Here is a 19795-nt window from a genome sequence, read left to right on the forward strand (position 1 = left end):
GATCTACAAAGTGGTGCAGGGTATAATATAGTCGGCCCCGCCCGACTTTAGACTTTCCTTACTTGTTTTTTTTTTTTTTTTTAAATTATGAAAACATGGTTGTTACAATTTGAATTTTTAAACTGACATTTATTTGTAAATAAATTCCTTTGTTCTTAGATCGACAAAATATATCGAAAATTCTATAAAGGGTGATACGGTCAAAATTTGGTCAAGGGAAAACGCGTGTAAATCGGTGAAATCGTTTATTTAAAAAAAAATCAAATTAAATTTCTTTTTCTAGTTAAATTAGTATAAAATTCAGGAAAAATATTCAGTTAGGCTTTCGCTTTTCCAAATCCGAATTGCCGGGCCTCACGCTTGACACCTGCCATCAGATTTTGTACAGCCACCTTCTTCGCCGCAGAAAGCCAGTTTGCCTTGAACTGCTGCTCGTCCTTAGCAGTTTTTTGGTCTTCTTTAGGTTCCGCTTGACAATAGCCCAGTATTTCTCAATTGGGCGGAGCTCTGGCGTGTTGGGAGGGTTCTTGTCCTTGGGAACCACCTGCACGTTGTTGGCGGCGTACCACTCCATGGCCTTTTTACCGTAATGGCAAGATGCCAAATCCGGCCAAAACAGTACGGAACAACCGTGTTTCTTCAGGAAAGGTAGCAGACGTTTTTTCAAACACTCTTTCACGTAAATTTCTTGGTTGACAGTCCCGGAAGCTATGAAAATGCTGCTTTTCAAGCCACAGATACAGATGGCTTGCCAAACCAGATATTTCTTTGCGAACTTTGACAGTTTTATGTGCTTGAAAATATCTGCTACCTTTCCCCTCCCGGAAGCTGCTTGTAGTCGGCTTTGACGTATGTTTCGTCGTCCATTACCACGCAGTCAAACTTCGTCAGCATCGTCGTGTACAGCCTACGGGATCGCGCTTTGGCCGTCGTATTTTGTTTATCATCGCGATTTGGAGTCACTACCTTCTTGTAAGTCGATAGTCCGGCTCGTTTTTTGGCTCGATGCACGGTTGTAGACGATACACCCAGCTTATTTGCGGCATCTCGGAGAGAGAGATTAGGGTTTCGCTTAAAACTACCGGCAACTCTCTTTGTCGTCTCAGCGGCTTCCGGTTTTCGATTTCCCCCCGATCCAGACTTCCTGGCTGTCGACAAACATTCCCCAAACACTTTAATTACATTTGTAACGGTTGATTTGGCAACTTTTAACGAATTTTCCCGCTTTGCGTGCGAGTAGCTCGGATTTTCGCGATGCGCGAGCAAAATTTTGATACGCTGCTCTTCTCGCTTGGACGGCAACTTGACAACTGAAGAGTGAATTCCCAAATCAAAATAGGAGCAACATTCTACACACACACACCTTCAAAATGAGGGGTGTTCATGTTTTTTAAATGCAAAATTGAAAAAAATACGTCAAGTTTATATTGACCAAATTTTGACCGTATCACCCTTTATATGAGAAATGTATGCTTTGATGATCTTCCTTAACGAAGATCAAAATCGTTGACTTCAAGAAAACTTTTTTTTGCGTGTAGGTTAGGTTATAGTGACATCCTGTTACACCGCACTGAAAAAAATGTTGAGGTGAGTACAAAGACCATTTGTTGTACAATTTTAAGAAATTCTGAACTCACACAGACAGAGGCACGGACAGACGGGCATGGCTAGATCGTCTCAGGGGCCAGTGAGCTAATTGCCAAAGACACCATGAGTCAATCTCGTCTCCTTTTGAGTGTTGCAAACATATGCACTAACTTGTAATACCCAGTCCCTCGGTACAGCACAGGGTATAACAAGCATTCGAAAATAGGATATATCATTCAAGATTTTATTTCAAATACCCTTTATACCAAGCTAAATGCCGGTCGTTGAGTCGATCTAGCCATATCCTCCGTTCGTCTGCCTATGAACACATTTTTGTGATCAAAGTGTAACATAGGTCCCAGGTTTAGTCTAAATTCCCACTTTGAACATTTTTGAAAATTCAACCATAGTTCTTCGATTTCCTTAAAATTTTCAGGGAAATTTAGGGGCAAATTTGCTACTTTATTTTTCGATATTTGTTCGGGGAGGGGATCTCCCCTTTGCCCGACTTTTTTTTAGTGGACTGAAAAAAAGCATGCACGGTTCGTCAGATTTAGTCTTTACACTAATAATTTTGGTTTTGATTGAGAACTGAAGTAAGGATACATTTAAGTCACAATTCTCTTTTAAATTTGAGTTTTGCGTACTTAATTTTAGGAAATAAATTTTAACATATTAGCTTTTCCATCTTTTTTCTTCATACGCTACCAAAGTCCTCGAAAAACGTGTTAACGAAAACTTAAATTTCCAAAATCAAATTCGACTTCAAGTACACAGAGAATACAGATTGGTTGAGACGATCGAATTTATTTCCAACCTCCTTTTGGTAGTTGCAGCTACTATCACTTGGTCAATCGAACGATGGCTTACATGACAACAGTTGATTTTGTCAACCAATAAAGTCTGCTATAACCTTCATCACTCACTGAAAAAAATATTGTCGTGAAGTCAAAGATTTCGTGTCTTTAAAATACGAATTTAAATTTTGCTTAACATAGAAGACACATTTCTATAATACAAAGTTTTTTTCCTTGTCCAAAAGTCGATAAACTTTTCAATTAATTCGTATTGTCCTTATAATTAAGTGATTTCACTTAAAAATGGGTATCATAACATGAAAGAAAAGATGGTTGGGCTAAGGTCAACTTGACTTTAATAATTCAGAAAAATTCTTTAAATTTAATGAAATTGTCTTTAAATTTGTTGTCTTTTAGCGTCTTGACTACAAAGCAAAAATCATTCAAATATAGGACATGTTTTTCAACACTTTAGTCTAAAGACGTTTTTTACTTGAAACAGCATAAATAGCATAATTTCTACTGGAAGTCGAGTCTTAATTTGGAAAATAAAGTTGTCGTTAACTCGTTTTATAGGACTTTGACAGCATATGAAGAAACAAAGCTGAAACAAGTATATACGGCCGTAAGTTCGGCCAGGCCGAAGCTTATGTACCCTCCACCATGGATTGCGTAGAAACTTCTACTGAAGACTGTCATCCACAATCGAATTACTTGGGTTGCGGTAACACTTGCCGATGGCAAGGTATCTTAAAACTTCCTAACACCGTAATATATACCACATAGTCCATACGTGGTATATATTAAGCTAAAAAGGCCGATTAAATACGTATATAATTAAGTTTAAAGTTTCTATAGAAATAAAATTTTGACAACATTTTCTATAGAAGTAAAATTTGGAACAAATTTTCTATAGAAATAAAATTTTGACAAAATTTTCTATAGAAATAAAATTTTGACAAAATTTTCTATAGAAATAAAATTTTGACAAAATTTTCTATAGAAATAAAATTTTGACAAAATTTTCTATAGAAATAAAATTTTGACAAAATTTTCTATAGAAATAACATTTTGACAATGTTTTCTATAAAAATAAAATTTTGGTAGATTATTTTTGGCTCGAGTTATGAGTTATTATGAACCGATATGGACCAATTTTTGTGTGATTGGGGATCGGCTATATATAACTATAGGCCGATATGGACCAATTATGGCATGGTTATAAGCGGCCTTATACTAACACCACGTTGCAAATTTCAACCGGATCGGATGAATTTTGCTCCTCCAAGAGGCTCCGGAGATCAAATCTGGGGAACGGTTTATATGGGGGCTATATATAATTGTGGACCGATATGGATCAATTCTTGCGTGTTTGTTAGAGACCACATTCTAACACCATGTTCTAAATTTCAACCGGATCGGATGAATTTAGCTCCTCCAAGAGGCTCCGGAGAACAAATCTGGTGATCGATTTATATGGGGGCTATATATAATTATGGACCGATATGGACCAATTCTTGCATGGTTGTTAGAGACCATATACTAACACCACGTACCAAATTTCAACCGGATCGGATGAATTTTGCTCCTCTAAGAGGCTCCGGAGGTCAAATCTGGGGATCGGCTTATATGAGGGCTATATATAATTATGGACCGATATGGACCACTTTTGGCATGGTTGTTAGGGACAATATATTAACACCACGTAAAAAATTTCAATCGGATCGGATGACTTTTGCTCCTCTAAGAGGCTCCGGAGGTCAAATCTGGGGATCGGTTTATATGAGGGCTATATATAATTATGGGCCGATGTGGACCAATTTTTGCATGGTCATTAGAGAACATATACCAACACCATGTACCAAATTTCAGCCGGATCGGATGAAATTTGCTTCTCTTAGAGCAATCGCAAGCCAAATTTGGGGGTCCGTTTATATGGGGGCTATACGTAAAAGTGGACCGATATGGCCCAGTTGCAATACCATCCGACCTACATCAATATACCCCCATCCTATGGTGCAGGGTATAAAAAAGCGAAAAATTAAAATTTGCTTCCTAGAAGCAAGTACACAAAACCCAAATTTAAAAGAGAATTGTGTCTTAAAAGTATTCTTACTTGTATTCTCCGCTTCTTTGGCTCGGAATCAATACCGAAATTTTTAAAGTAAAGACAAAATCTTTGCATCCGGGCATGCTTGTTTTTCAGTGTACAAGATCTCTCTTTGTCTGTTCTATTCAATGATCTAAATCCCAGTGATTATCAGTAATACCGGCAATAAAAATCATATCTAGAGGTCCGGGTTCGGCTCTCCATGTCGTGGAGCGTGGTATAGTGTGTTGGATTACAAAACAACAGGGGCGAGTTCGCTCTTTTGGGTTATCTTTATGGTAAAGATATTATTTTTGGAGAGCTGGTATGCTTGCGAAGAAGTACTTATTTTTCGACTGCTGGTATGCTTGCACGGAAGTACTTTCCTCCAATCTCATGCCTGTGTAAAATTATTACTACTGATATATGTAGTAGGAAGTTGTTACCAATTTGGCGCAGGCATACTTGTACTCATACCTGGTAATAGGAGTTTTTGCTGGGCAATTTAATTTTCATATTATTTTCTGTTTTCCTTCCAATTTTTGTCAAAATATTTGGTCAGTCGCAATAGTAGCAATAGAGACCATGGGGTGGAGCAATTATATTGGGTCCATTCTATAGCATGAAAAATAAAACAAAGACACAATTATTCAATATTTAATTTGACTATTCTGGCAATGATATATAGACTGCAATTAAATATGTTAACACATTTAAAGCAACATCAAAAAATTACCACAAATATTGATAATTGCACAAATATTTTTAAGCAATGAAAGACTTAAATTATAGTGTGATTTATATTCCATAGTACACTTGGAAAATTTTAGTATTTCTTCGAAATAAATTTTGGCCGAAAAAAAAAAAATTTTTTTGTCATGATTGCATCTTCAATGCTCCTAAGAAGTCGTATGTATATATATGGGGAACAAATCAAAACATGGATGTTTAGATATAAAATTTAGGCAAATCTAATGCTATTTTGATATATTTGAAATATTTGAAATTTGCGTCTCACAGTGGAACCACTGTCGCTTTTTTGGAAATAATTTTCCAAATTTTGTATGGGTAAAGATATCAACATAATTTTTCCATTTTGTGTGAAAACTGAGTTTCTTTCCTATAAGTTTGGAAGTTTGTTGGTCCGCGGGATGACCTGTAGGCGTTGAAAGTTGGTCACCTCTGGTGTATGAAATTTTGTTTTAGCTGTCAAATCCGCAATTATGAATCAATGGATTTTTTCTTTAATGGATATAATTGTAAACCTACAAAAAATGTCGTGTGCGAATATGTTTAATAGCTCACGAGATATGGACCTGAAATTATATTTTTTTCAAAAATTTTATCAAAGTGGAATCAGTATTTTGAACCTAGGTCCTAGAAACGGTCCTTTCGTTATTTGCATTTCTTATAAAATTCTACGCATCCCTACGTTAAAGTCGTATATCTTTGATCTAAAGCAAATTTCCCTTATAGTAAAGAAACACATTTTTGATTTAAAGAAATCGTTCTTAAATTAACTGAAATATTGAATCTTTAGATTTAAGATAAAAACGCTTCAGATATAGGCTAAGACTTTTTTAAGACTGTTTTTGTTTTCAGCTTACTACACAAGTAAGTACAAGTGTGGTTTAACCAACAGGGGAAAAGTATGCTTGTCAAATTTATTTGGGCAACGACGGTTGGATTGACAGCTGTTTCGGAATTATCACATTCCTCGTCAACATCCTTTACTTGCAGCAAAACTAGCAACTAATTATCAGAATAACTTCTGGTAACTCCCCTACGGGAAATGGATCAATCCCAGAACCGGTACCGGTACAGGGTTAGTCCCTGGTTTGTATTGACCAGTAACAGTTCTGGTCCAAGCGTATGGAATGGACCGGTCACTTTAACATGGGTCTCTCATTGGCTGCAAAAATTTACACCTTAGGACACGACTTGGACTCATGCCAAAGAACACGTCTTGGAACAACTTAGTAGGACGACCCCATAGAAAACTGCTCATGAAACAGTCTGGGACAAACTTTTAGGACCCTGTTTCCATCCGTATCGCACCAGAAAGGAATATGTTGAATAATACATAATTCTAATAGTTGTATTGTAGTAAAAGTGTGAATTCAAAAAGATTTTAATATCAAATGAGTATAAAAATGAATAAATTATATGACAATTAAAAATGTTGATAAACTGGAGTACTAGTACCAGTCCTGTAATGGGCAATTTGCACTAATTTCCCGTAGGGTCACTAAACCCAAAGTGAACTACACTTGATAGTCGGCTTTGCGTAAACAAATTTGCAAGCATATCTCTTTTCCTTTGCCAAAGTCAAATCATCGATTTGAGTGCAGTAAGCTGGGTTTGTTTTTGAGCGTGCTTCCTCTATATTTATTCGTTTTGTTTGTTGGTTTATTCTTCAATCATTATTGTTGTTTTTTATTTCAGCTTTAAAGGATGCATTGACTAAACTACAACTACCTTAATTAATATACCTCGAAGAGAGAATGAAAATTCCATAAATGAGACCAGTATTCTATTTTTAATGTTATTGATCCTGCACAGAAAAAAAATTCACGAACATTTTTTCAATTAAAATTTTAATTGAGTTTTAAAAAATATTCAATTAAAAATTTAATTGATACAACAAATTTTTTAATTGAAACAAAAATCAATCACAAACATTAATAGTATCAATTAATTTTTTATTTGGATCAATTAATTTTTTAATTGGCCTTCCATTAATTTTTTAATTGATACTATCATTTCTGTAATTGAAGACATTTCAATTAAAAAATTAATTGAATCAATTAATTTCGTGATTGAATCAGAAGTTTTTTTGTGTGTAGATGTAAAACCAGGTCGGTCGCTAAAAATTGTCTTTATTTTAAAGTAGCCGCATCTTTGGCTCAGAATCAATACCAAAATCCTTAAAGGAAGGTTAGAAACTTTGGATCCAAGTAAACTCTTTTTGAGTGTAGACTCCACAAAATGGAAAAATAACAATTTTTACCAATTTTTTGAAAATGGTACCTGAATTATTTCTGTTCTAACATTTTTTCTAGATTTTTCTCAACATATATTGCTTGATTCGTATAGAACACAAGATAAGTATACGTTTATATTGCACTGAAAAAATATTTATGTGATATTAAAGATTACGCAACCTTAATTTTAGGATGCGCAATTTACACACTATTAAGGACAAATTTCTTTAAAATAATCAAATCTTAATTAAAAGAAAGTTTATAATATTTGCTTCAAAATTTTTATACCCTGCGCCACACTGTGGAACAGGGTATTATAAGTTAGTGCATATGTTTGTAACACCCAGAAAGAGACGAGATAGACACATGGTGTCTTTGGCAATAATGCTCAGGGTGGGTCCCTGAGTCGATATAACCATGTCCGTCTGTCCGTCCGTCCGACCGTCCGTCTGTCTGTGAACACATTTTTGTGATCAAAGTCTAGCTCGCAATTTAAGTCCAATCGCCTTCAAATTTGGCACATGTTCCTAATTTAGGCCAGAATAGAACCCTATTGATTTTGGAAGAAATCGGTTCAGATTTAGATATAGCTCCCATATATATCTTTCGCCCGATATGCACAAATATGGACCCGCCAGCCAGAGTTTTATACCGATTTGCTTGGAATTTTGTACAAATATAACACTTAGTCGTATAGTCAAGTGTGCAAAATTTGTTTGAAATCGGTTCAGATTTAGATATAGCTCCCATATATATCTTTCGCCCGATATGGACTTATATGGCCCCAGAAGCCAGATTTTTTGCCGAATTTGGTTGAAATTTTGCACTAGGAGTACAATTAGCGGTACAGTCAAGTGTGCAAAATTTGATTGAAATCGGTTCAGATTTAGATATAGCTCCCATATATATCTTTCGCCCGATATGGACTAATATGGTCGTAAATGCCAGAGTTTTGGCCCAATTTGGTTGAAATTTTGCACAGGGAGTAGATTTAGCATTGTGGCTATGCGTGCCAAATTTGGTTGAAATCGATTCAGATTTAGATATAGCTCCCATATATATCTTTCGCCCGATATGCCCTTATATGGACCCAGAAGCCAGAGTTTTATCCCGATTAGCTTGAAATTTTGCACAAGGAGTACAATTGGTAGTATAGTCATGTGTGCCAAATTTGATTGAAATCGGTTCAGATTTAGATATAGCTCCCATATATAGCTTTCGCCCGATTTACACTCATATGACCACAGAGGCCAATTTTTATCTCCAATTTATTTGAAATTTAGCACAGGGAGTAGAGCATTGTAGCTATGTGTGCCAAATTTGGTTGCAATCGGTTCAGATTTAGATATAGCTCCTATATATATGTTTTTCTGATTTCGACAAAAATGATCAAAATACCAACATTTTCCTTGTAAAATCGCCTCTGCTTAATCGAAAATTTGTAATGTCTAATTTTCCTAAACTTCTAATACATATATATCGAGCGATAAATCATAAATAAACTTTTGCGAAGTTTCCTTAAAATTGCTTCAGATTTAAATGTTTCCCATATTTTTTTACTAACATTGTGTTCCACCCTAGTGCATTAGCCAACTTAAATTTTGAGTCTATAGACTTTGTAAAAGTCGATCAAATTCTGTCCAAATCGAGTGATATTTAAATGTATGTATTTGGGACAAACCTTTATATATAGCACCCAACACATTTGACGGATGTGATATGGTATCGAAAATTTAGATCTACAAAGTGGTGCAGGGTATAATATAGTCGGCCCCGCCCGACTTTAGACTTTCCTAACTTGTTTTTCATTAAATTTAGGGCACACATTTTGAAAATTTGAGTCCCTTCGTTAAAGTTGCATGTCATTAAACCAGGGTGCCGGAGTTGAGCAAAATTGACTCGACTCCACAGCATCGACTCCAACTCCAGCATTTCTTATTAGCCTCGACTCCGACTCCGGAGTCGACTCCAGGCGGTGTACCTAAATCTCATTTTAACAGTATTCCAATTGTAATTTTAAGGTGTAGTGTTCCAAAAGTAGTATTCTGTTTTGGCATATGTGTTTATATGTCCTAAAGAACCCTACTTTTAAATTTTGATACGACTCGACGACAAATCTCAGCATTTTAGGGATTTAAAGAACTCTACATTTTAATGTCAGACCAATAAATAAAAATACGACACAAGACTATAGAGAGACCACATCAAAATATGGGTAGATAACAACAATCTCCAGAATATGTATTTATAAAAACAAAAAATTTCAAAAAATAATTAGGCTTCCAGAACATTAAGAAGTAAAATCCTGGTATTCATCTATATAGACATTTTATAAAAAATAAATCTATATAAAAAAGAAAAATACACAAAAATCAAAATGTCGGGCTAATCAGATAGAAAATTTAGATGTTAAAAAATGTAATGTGTCGGATATAGAAAACAAATGTAAACTGCCAAAAATTAGGACGGACGGAATTTTAAATAACAACTACCATACAGGAATAGATGGACAGTTACGAATATTGTTTCTATAGAAATAAAATGGTGAAACATCGATTTATAAATGGTCTATCAGTTATGGACATTAGAGGCCATTAATTTAATGTAAAGAATTTCCAGTGGCTTTGATGAAACAAACTTTCTCCCAAAAGACCGGCTCAGATGGCTCGTTGGAAGAGGTTTAATTTAAAATTACAGCTTCTAAGGACATCGAGTGTATATGGAGATGTCTCAAGTAATTATCTCCATATACAAAATCTGGACCGACGGGAAATTTCCGCATTTATTTATGGATATCAAATAACTCTAAATTGAAAATTACTGACAAATCTTAAAACAAATCGGAAGATGGGTTTATATGTAGATGCTATATCACAAAATTGTCCGGTATGACCCATCTTAGAACTCGAAATGCCTGCCAAAAAATTGGCTTAACATTGTACGTTTAACAAGAGTACGTATAGGGTCAAAAATCGATATTTTAATATGTTAAAAATGGACAATACAATTGATCAATTCAGCCCATGTTCTAATAAACCTACTTTTTATATCACCATGAAATTTCACCCATATTAATATACTTTGAATGGCCTGAAATTCAGTATTTCGTTGTTCGATTAAAACCCCTAATGGAATCTAATTTGTCGAAATATTTCTTTAGTTACAAAGATAGGTAGTGTTTTTCAAATTTTGTTTCCCCGGAATCGGAGTAGAGCAAAATTTCTACGACTCCGACTCCAGCAAAATCTTCAGACTCCGGCTCCGACTCCACAGCCCAGCTTTAAACTAAGGCAAATTTTCCTTAAAGTAAAGTAACACATTTTTGATTTACAGAAATCGTCTTTAAATTAACTGATATATTGAATCTTGACATTTAAAATAAAAACGCTTCAAATATAGGCTATGACTTATTTTGGGATTTAGCATCTTTGGTTTAAAGTTTTTTTTTTGGAATTAAGAAAATATTTTTTACTTCGAAATATCCGTCATAATTTGGATTCTAGATTTAAAGCAAGATAGGTCGAAAAAAAATTTCCTTATTTTAAAGGATCCGCATCTTTGGCTCGGAATCAATACCAAAATCCTGAAAGGAAGGTCAAAATCTTTGGATCCAAGTAAACTTTTTTTGAGCGTATGAAAGAGCTGTGTGAGCAAGAGTTTTTCATTTAAATTAGCTCGAAAAGAGCCTATTTTTCAGTGCCGCTCATTCGTTTTGGCACTTTATTCATAGGGCTCCGATAGCACACTGAAAAAAAAGTGAACCCACCAGGAAGATAACTTTCGGTAAATTTTAGAAAATTTTGAATATTTTTAGAAATTTTTAACTAAACAGTATTACAAACGCTGGCATCAGCCGATGTCATTAAAATAAGTAAATATTTTTGGACAAATTCAAGAAAATTTATTAGACATAAAAATATTTGTAGTTTGAAGGAAAAAATTGGAGTTCAAAATTGCAAGAATGCCTTTAGTGACATACGAAGTTCATGATGAACGCATTTGTAGTAAAATTTGCAAATGTAAAGAAATACTGAACTATTTTGTGGAAGACACGAAGTTAGTTAATCTTTATGCTTCATTTTTGTATATTTTTTCCTCGGTTTTAGTTAATTTAACTAACGTACGCAAAAAATTATTAGAGTAAAGGAAACTTTCTCCATACATAATAATTCCATTTACTAAAATAAAGTTAAATTGGCTTTAGTGAAATAGAGAGTTCACTTTTTTTTGAGTGCAAGAGCTAAAATACTGAAAAAAAAGTGCTGAGCCGGACCTTCGGAGCCATTTCGAACACTGTATATATCACTAAATAAGGATACGTTTATATTGGACATTTTGGTATATGAGTCATTCTTATCCCCTTTTTGTTTAGTTTAATTTTAAAAATATATATTTTTTTATTTTATAAAATTCTCAAATAGCAAAGCTAAGCCGATATCTTTTCCAAAAAGCCTCATATATCCACTAACTAACTTCCAAAGGTTTTAACATTCTATTGGTAAACAGCTGAGAAACTTGGAAAAAATACTTCCCTTCGAAGATTTGCACTAAACCTCACTAACTCTGGTGAAATAGTTAATACTTCTTTTGAGGATATTGTATTTGTATTTTATTTGTACATGAATACAAATAATAAATAAAAGAAGTTAATACTTCTTTTGAGGATATTGTATTTGTATTTTATTTGTACATGAATACCTTTGAAATGAAATCTATCCTAATTGTAAATTTATAGGGCCTAGACTAAAAGCTATATAGCTTCCTAAAAATATTCATTAAATTAAAGAAACAGCATCTTTGGCTCGGAATCGATACCACAATTCTTAAAAATCTTCGAATTCAAGTAAACTTTGTTTTTAGTGTAGTTCGAGTGACCGTAACTATGTAGAAACGTAAACAAAATCAATCACATTTCTACAGATCCTTACATCAGCTTATTGTAGCCATTTAATTTTATCCAATTTCTACATAAGTATAGGGAAATTGCCAAGTTGCTTCTGCCTAGTTTTATTTTCTTTGACCATCCAATCTAATTTTGATTTATTTTGACAAAGTCTCACCTTCTAATTGATTTTTAATTTGCATTTTAGGGGGATCAATTTAAAGTTATTTGTATTTCAATGAATAAATAATTTTGAAAAATTAATACACTTACTTATTTAAATATGTAGTAGAACATACTGGAACCAAACTAACATAAACAATGGGGTGGATGGTATTTAAATTAGTTTACACTTTTACACAATTTTCTCCAACTTTCTACAACTTTTCAGGGAACGTAAAGCGTGATCATGTGGTGGAAAAAGGACCTTTAATTTTTTGTCAATATCTGGTTGGAAAGGGGGACGACCGCTTCCTTGCCCAACATATTTTTAAAGTATAATGAAAAAACTTACATCTAATCTAACCTCTACAAAGATCCGCACCTTTTTTCGGTAGTTGGTCGGAGAGGGGGACTTGGCCTTTGCTTTGCATTGACATGAAGAAAAGCTCCCCAATGTTTTTGAAATTTTCAGGGATAGTTGACTCCTACTTAATTTTTCGTATTTTTTATCGGGGGAGGGAAATTCCTCTTTTGGAATAGTGAAAAATCGAATCTTCTTCGATTTACTTGGAATTTGTAGTTAATGTGGGGAAGGATATGAACTAACAGTAGACGTTTTTTTTTTTTTTTAATTTGAGGGTGCGCTATAAGTTGTATTGTACTATAAAATTGGAAGTTGTTCCAAAAACATTTATTTTAAAGCGCATCCCGGAATCCCCCATCAAGGTTTTTTCCACTTTCGATGCAATCCTTTTGGACAAGTCTTAGAAAGTACGGAATTAGGCCGTTTTAAGTGAACAATTTAAGTTTTGGACTATTAAATTTCGCAAAAAAGAATAGAAAATCAATAAAAAAGTAAAACAATAATAAAACAAGTATATACGGCCGTAAGTTCGGCGAGGCCGAATCTTATGTACCCTCCACCATGGATTGCGTAGAAACTTCTACGAAAGACTGTCATCCACAATCGAATTACTTGGGTTGTGGTATCATATACTATCACCACGTACCAAATTTCAAGCAGATCGGATGAATTTTGCTTCTCCAAAAGGCACCGGAGGTCAAATCTGGGGATCGGTTTATATGGGAACTATATATAATTATGGACTGATAGGAACCAATTCCTGCATGGTTGTTGGATACCATATACTAATATCACGTACCAAATTTCAACCGAATGGGAAGAATTTTGCTCTTCCAACGGGCTCTGGAGGTCAAATCTGGTGATCGGTTTATATGGGGCGTATATATAATTATGGACCGATACCGACCAATTTTTGCATGGGAGTTTGAGGCCATATATTAACACGACGTACCAAATTCCAACTGAATCAGATAAATTTTGGTCTTCCAAGAGGCTCCGGAGGTCAAATCTGGTGATCGGTTTATATGGGGGCTATATATAATTATGGACCGATATGGACCAATTTTTGCATGGATGTTAGAGACCATATACTAACACCATGTACCAAATTTCAGCCGGATCGGATGAAATTTGCTTCTCTTAGAGTAGGGATCTATAAATCGAAAATCGATTAATCGATTATTCGAATTTTGGCATGAAAATCTAAAAAAATCGAAATCGATTATTAACCTAAAAATAATCGCAAAATCGATTTTAGATTTTCATCTAATTTTTAATTTTGATTTTAGTGTTTTCTGTTTTCTGTTTTCTGTTTTCATATTCATTGGTTTCAATTCAATTGAAAAATACCGAGATATTTCTTAATTTTTATTTATAGAAGTCTATTATCAATAAGAATAAAAATACTGATTTGATTAAGTTAAATATCAAATTGGTTTAAATGAATCCCTTGTGTTTTCAAACTCCTTGAATTTATTTGGGGAAATAATGACAAATGATTCGTACATGTTAAAAATTGTATACTTAAGATTTTAAAAATATATTAAACAAATTAAAAAAAAATTAACATGTTTGACTGGAACACCAATTTTTGCATTTCTCTCCAACTCACAAAAACAAAATAGATTTCATAAAATCGAATATTTTGTATAATCATTATTTCTATGAAATTCGATTACGAAAAATTGGATATTCGAATTTTGAATGGTAAAAATAATCGAAAATCGATTTTTGATTAAAAGTAAATAATCGAAAAGTCGAAAAATCGATTATTGGTTTGTACTATAGATCCCTATCTTAGAGGCCTCTCAAGCCAAATCGGGGGATCGGTTTATATGGGGGCTATATATAATTATGGACCGATGTGGACCAATTTTTGCATGGTTATTAGAGACCATATACTAGAGACCATATACCGGAATCCTAGGAACAACAAATACATGGACGGACGGGTGAACGGACACCAAAGGCTAGATCGATTCAGGAGGTGATTCTGATTCGAACGGTGTATACAGGTTGGCTGATAAATCCCCGGTCTGACTCATAGATGGCGTCGCTAGTATTAAATGCATATTATTTTTATATAGTACCAACCTTCAAATGATTCGTGTCTGTAAGTCAATTAGTTTGTGAAAATTATTGTGAAAAAAATGAAAAAAAGGAGTTTTTGTGTTTTATTAAAATACTGTTTTCTGAAGGGAAAAAATACGGTGGAAGCAAAAACTTGGCTTGATAATGAGTTTCCGGACTCTGCCCCAGGTAAATCAACAATAATTGATTGGTATGCAAAATTCAAGCATGGTGAAATGACCACGGAGGACGGTGAACGCAGTGGACGCCCGAAAGAGGTGGTTACCGATGAAAACATCAAAAAAAAATCCTCAAAATGATTTTGAATGACCTAAAATGAAGTTGATCGAGATAGCAGAGGCCTTAAAGATATCAAAGGAACGTGTTGGTCATATCATTCATCAATATTTGGATATGAGGAAGCTCTGTGCAAAATGGGTGTCGCGCGTGCTCACATTTGACCAAAAACAACAACGTGTTGATGATTCTGAGCGGTGTTTGCAGCTGTTAACTCGTAATACACCCGAGGTTTTCCGTCGATATGTGACTTACTAAACTCCTGAGTCCAATCGACAGTCGGCTGAGTGGACAGCGACCGGTGAACCGTCTCCGAAGCGTGGAAAGACTCAAAAGTCCGCTGGCAAAGTAATGGCCTCTGTTTGTTGGAATGCGCATGGAATAATTTTTATCGATTATCTTGAGAAGGGAAAAACCATCAACAGTGACTATTTTATGGCGTTATTGGAGCGTTTGAAGGTCGAAATCTCGGCAAAACGGCCCCATATGAAGAAGAAAAAAGTGTTGCTCCACCAAGACAACGCACCGTGGCACAAGTCATTGAGAACGATGGCAAAAATTCATGAATTGGGTTTCGAAATGCTTCCCCACCCACCGTATTCTCCAGATCTGGCGAATTTTGACAAAAAAAATGTGTGTTTCTTTGTTAGACCGGGGACTTATGAGCCAACCTGTTATATCTCAAAATTTTTGCTGGCTTCCAGTAAAATTTTGTGATAGTAATCAACATGTATGTGGTGCGCAAACGGAGCTAATATGACTTATGGCGATTTCGATTGGAGAAAAAGGTGAAACATTCTCGAAATTGATAGCAAAATATGAAGGATAGATTTTGGATCCTGTATCTCTCACAATATTAGGAATTAACAATAACTTTGGAATGACGCTATCATTTGGTCGAAAATGCAATGAAGAAACAAGTAGGGTAACACCAAGGCAACATATCTTTCCCGAATCGAAAACGCCATTAAATATTGTCACAGTCTCACAAAAGTACCATTAAAAGGAATGTAATATAATTAATATACATTTTTAGTGATATAAAGCTTTTAATTTGTTTGTGGCTATTATTTGTTTTTTTAACTATATTTTCAGGCAGCGGTTTTTGGTGAAACAATTGTGGCAACATTGCCCGCCTTGCACATAATCGCCTTGCCCGATGAAATTTATCGAATAAGGTAAGGACTAAAAATTAGCGACCACCCTAATGTACTCATCAGTTGCTCCATATTGAGACGTATGTATAGATGCATCCATACACGCACATCAATTCAATTATTTTCTAATGGGGTTTTCAAAACAAACAACCTCACCTCAGATGAACTATATGAAGTGAATTGAATTCCTCCAATAAGGGTTAATTGAAGTTTAAATTGTTTGAAGAACTGTTATTGTTTAAATTTTATTTTGTTTCATTATAGGTTATTGAAAAAATAAATAAAATGGTTTTGTTTAAAAGTTTAGGGCGGAGTTTTATAGTTTGAAATATAATTCATCCATGGAACCTTGAGGTGTCAATGTAACCGTGAAAAAGGCCTACATGGAATGGTGAGTTTAAAATGATAATAATTTAAAACACTATGCCACAAAATTTCATATGAAACATTTTTTATAACCTCACCGAAGGATGATTTAATCTCATCGCGTTTGCGAAGGTCAATGGAGGGTTTAAAGCCCCTTTAATGCCAATCGGTGAAGTTTGCGACGGTGTTACTTTGGGGTTATTCGAGGTGTACTAATGTCGGAAATCGATATTTTTTTTTTAATTTCCAAAAAGTTCACTTTTTGTTTATGTTCATAATCCCTAGGGTTTGCTAACAGTCCTGATTCTATAGTGAGTATACTAAGGCAATGGGTCTATGGTCTCTCCGTATAAATATGCACCACTGTAAAGCTGCAAGTGCTACCTGCGAATTACAAAACACTTCAAAATACCATTGAAAGCTGCCCGCCCTAAGGAGAAACCAAGAGAAAAGTCGACCGCCATGACGGTATGCGGAGTTAAGTACACTGAAAAAAAAGCATACCCGGTTCCAAAGATTTTGTCTTTACTTTAAAAAATTTGGTATTGATTCCGAGCCAAAGAAGCGGAGAATACAAGTAAGGATACTTTTAAGACACAATTCTCTTTTAAAATCGGGTTTTGTGTACTTGCTTCTAGGAAGCAAATTTTAATTTTTCGCTTTTTCAGCTTTTTTCTTCATATGCTATCAAAGTCCTTTAAAAACAAGTTAACGACGACTTTATTTTCCAAATTAAGACTCGACTTCTAGTAAAAATTATGCTGTGTTTTAAGTAAAAAACGTCTTTAAAATAAAGTGTTGAAAAACATGTCCTATATTTGAACGATTTTTTGCTTTGTAGTCAAGATGCAAAAAGACAACAAATTTAAAGACAATTTCATTAAATTTAAAGTTTTTTTCTAAATTATTAAAGTCAAGTTGACCTTAGCCCAAACATTTTTTCTTTCATGTTATGATATCCATTTTTGAATCAAATCACTTAATTATAAGGACAATACAACTTCATTGAAAAGTTTATCGACCTTTGGTCAAGGAAAAAAACTTTATACTAGAGAAATGCGTCTTCTATGCTAAGCAAAATTTGCATTCGTATTTTAAAGACATGAAATCTTTGACTTCACGACAATAATTTTTTCAGTGTAATATGAGGAAATCTTTCAAGTAGCTCAATAACAGGGCAATACCCACTAGAGCTCTAGATATGAATCTGAGAGGATAAGAAGGTCTTAGCAGAACTCTTGTGCTGATTATTGTAGTCCGAGTCTTTCAGAAACCCACTGAGTTTCATTAAAACTTCTGAGGTCCATTAGACAATGTCCAGGTATGAGCGGTGGATTATCCCCTGTCACCGCAATGTGAAATGCCGTTCGGACACGGATATATAGAAGAAGGTCCCTTGCCATTGAGCTAAACATAGAATCGGATAGCACTCATTGACAAAAGTGAAGTCCACTACTATGTCATCACAATAGACTGAATAGTGAGCCTGAAGTAGCGGGTTGCCACTATAACTAACTTAACCTAAGGTATGATCTTGAATGCCAAATACAACCGCTCTCTCACACCTCAATTTGTCATTGGAATCGCTCATTATACCCGATGTATGGAAAATGGGTAGGGTGATTTCACTACTGAAACAAGTAAGGAAAGTCTAAAGTCGGGCGGGGCCGACTATATTATACCCTGCACCACTTTGTAGATCTAAATTTTCGATACCATATCACATCCGTCAAATGTGTTGGGGGCTATATATAAAGGTTTGTCCCAAATACATACATTTAAATATCACTCGATCTGGACAGAATTTGATAGACTTCTACAAAATCTATAGACTCAAAATTTAAGTCGGCTAATGCACTAGGGTGGGACACAATGTTAGTAAAAAATATGGGAAACATTTAAATCTGAAGCAATGTTAAGGAAACTTCGCAAAAGTTTATTTATGAGTTATCGTTCGATATATATGTATTAGAAGTTAAGGAAAATTAGAGTAAATTTTACAACTTTTCGACTAAGAAGTGACGATTTTACAAGGAAAATATTGGTATTTTGACCATTTTTGTCGAAAAAAACATATATATATGGGACCTATATCTAAATCTGAACCGATTTCAACCAAATTTGGCACGCATAGCTAAATCGGAGCAAAAAATTGGCCTCTGTGGTCATATTGTAAATCGGGTGAAAGCTATATATGGGAGCTATATCTAACTCTGAACCGATTTCAACCAAATTTGGTACGCATAGCTACAATGCTAATTCTACTCCCTGTGCAAAATTTCAATCAAATCGAAGTAAAAGATTGGCCACTGTGGTTATATGAGTGTAAATCGGGCGAACGATATATATGGGAGCTATATCTAAATCTGAAGCGATTTCAATAAAATTTGGCACATTTGACTACACTACTAATTGTACTCCTAGTGCAAGATTTCAACCAAATTGGGTTAAAACTCTGGCTTCTGGGAGCGTATTAGTCCATATCGGCCGAAAGATATATATGGGAGCTATATCTAAATCTGAACCGATTTCAATAAAATTTAGAACACTTGACTATAGTACTAATTGTTCTTCTTGTGCAAAATTTTAAGCAAATTAGGGTATAACTCTGGCTTCCGGGGCCATATAAGTCCATATCGGGCGAAATATATATATATATATATATATATATATATATATATATATATATATATATATATATATATATATATATATATATATATATATATATATATATATATATATATATATATATATATAAATATATATATATATATATATATATATATATATATATATATATATATATATATATATATATGAGAGCTATATCTAAATCTGAATCGATTTTTTCCAAAATCAATAGGGTTCTATTCTGAGCCAAAACACATACTTGTGCCAAATTTGAAGTCGATTAGACTAAACCTGCGACCTAGATTTTGATTACAAAAATGTGTTCACGGACAGACGGACATGGCTATATCGACTCAGGAGTCCATCCTGAGCATTTTTGCCAAAGACACCATGTGTCTACCTCGTT

The sequence above is a fragment of the Haematobia irritans genome, chromosome 1, assembly GCF_050003625.1.
Source record: "Haematobia irritans isolate KBUSLIRL chromosome 1, ASM5000362v1, whole genome shotgun sequence".
Classification (NCBI taxonomy): Eukaryota; Metazoa; Arthropoda; class Insecta; order Diptera; family Muscidae; genus Haematobia; species Haematobia irritans.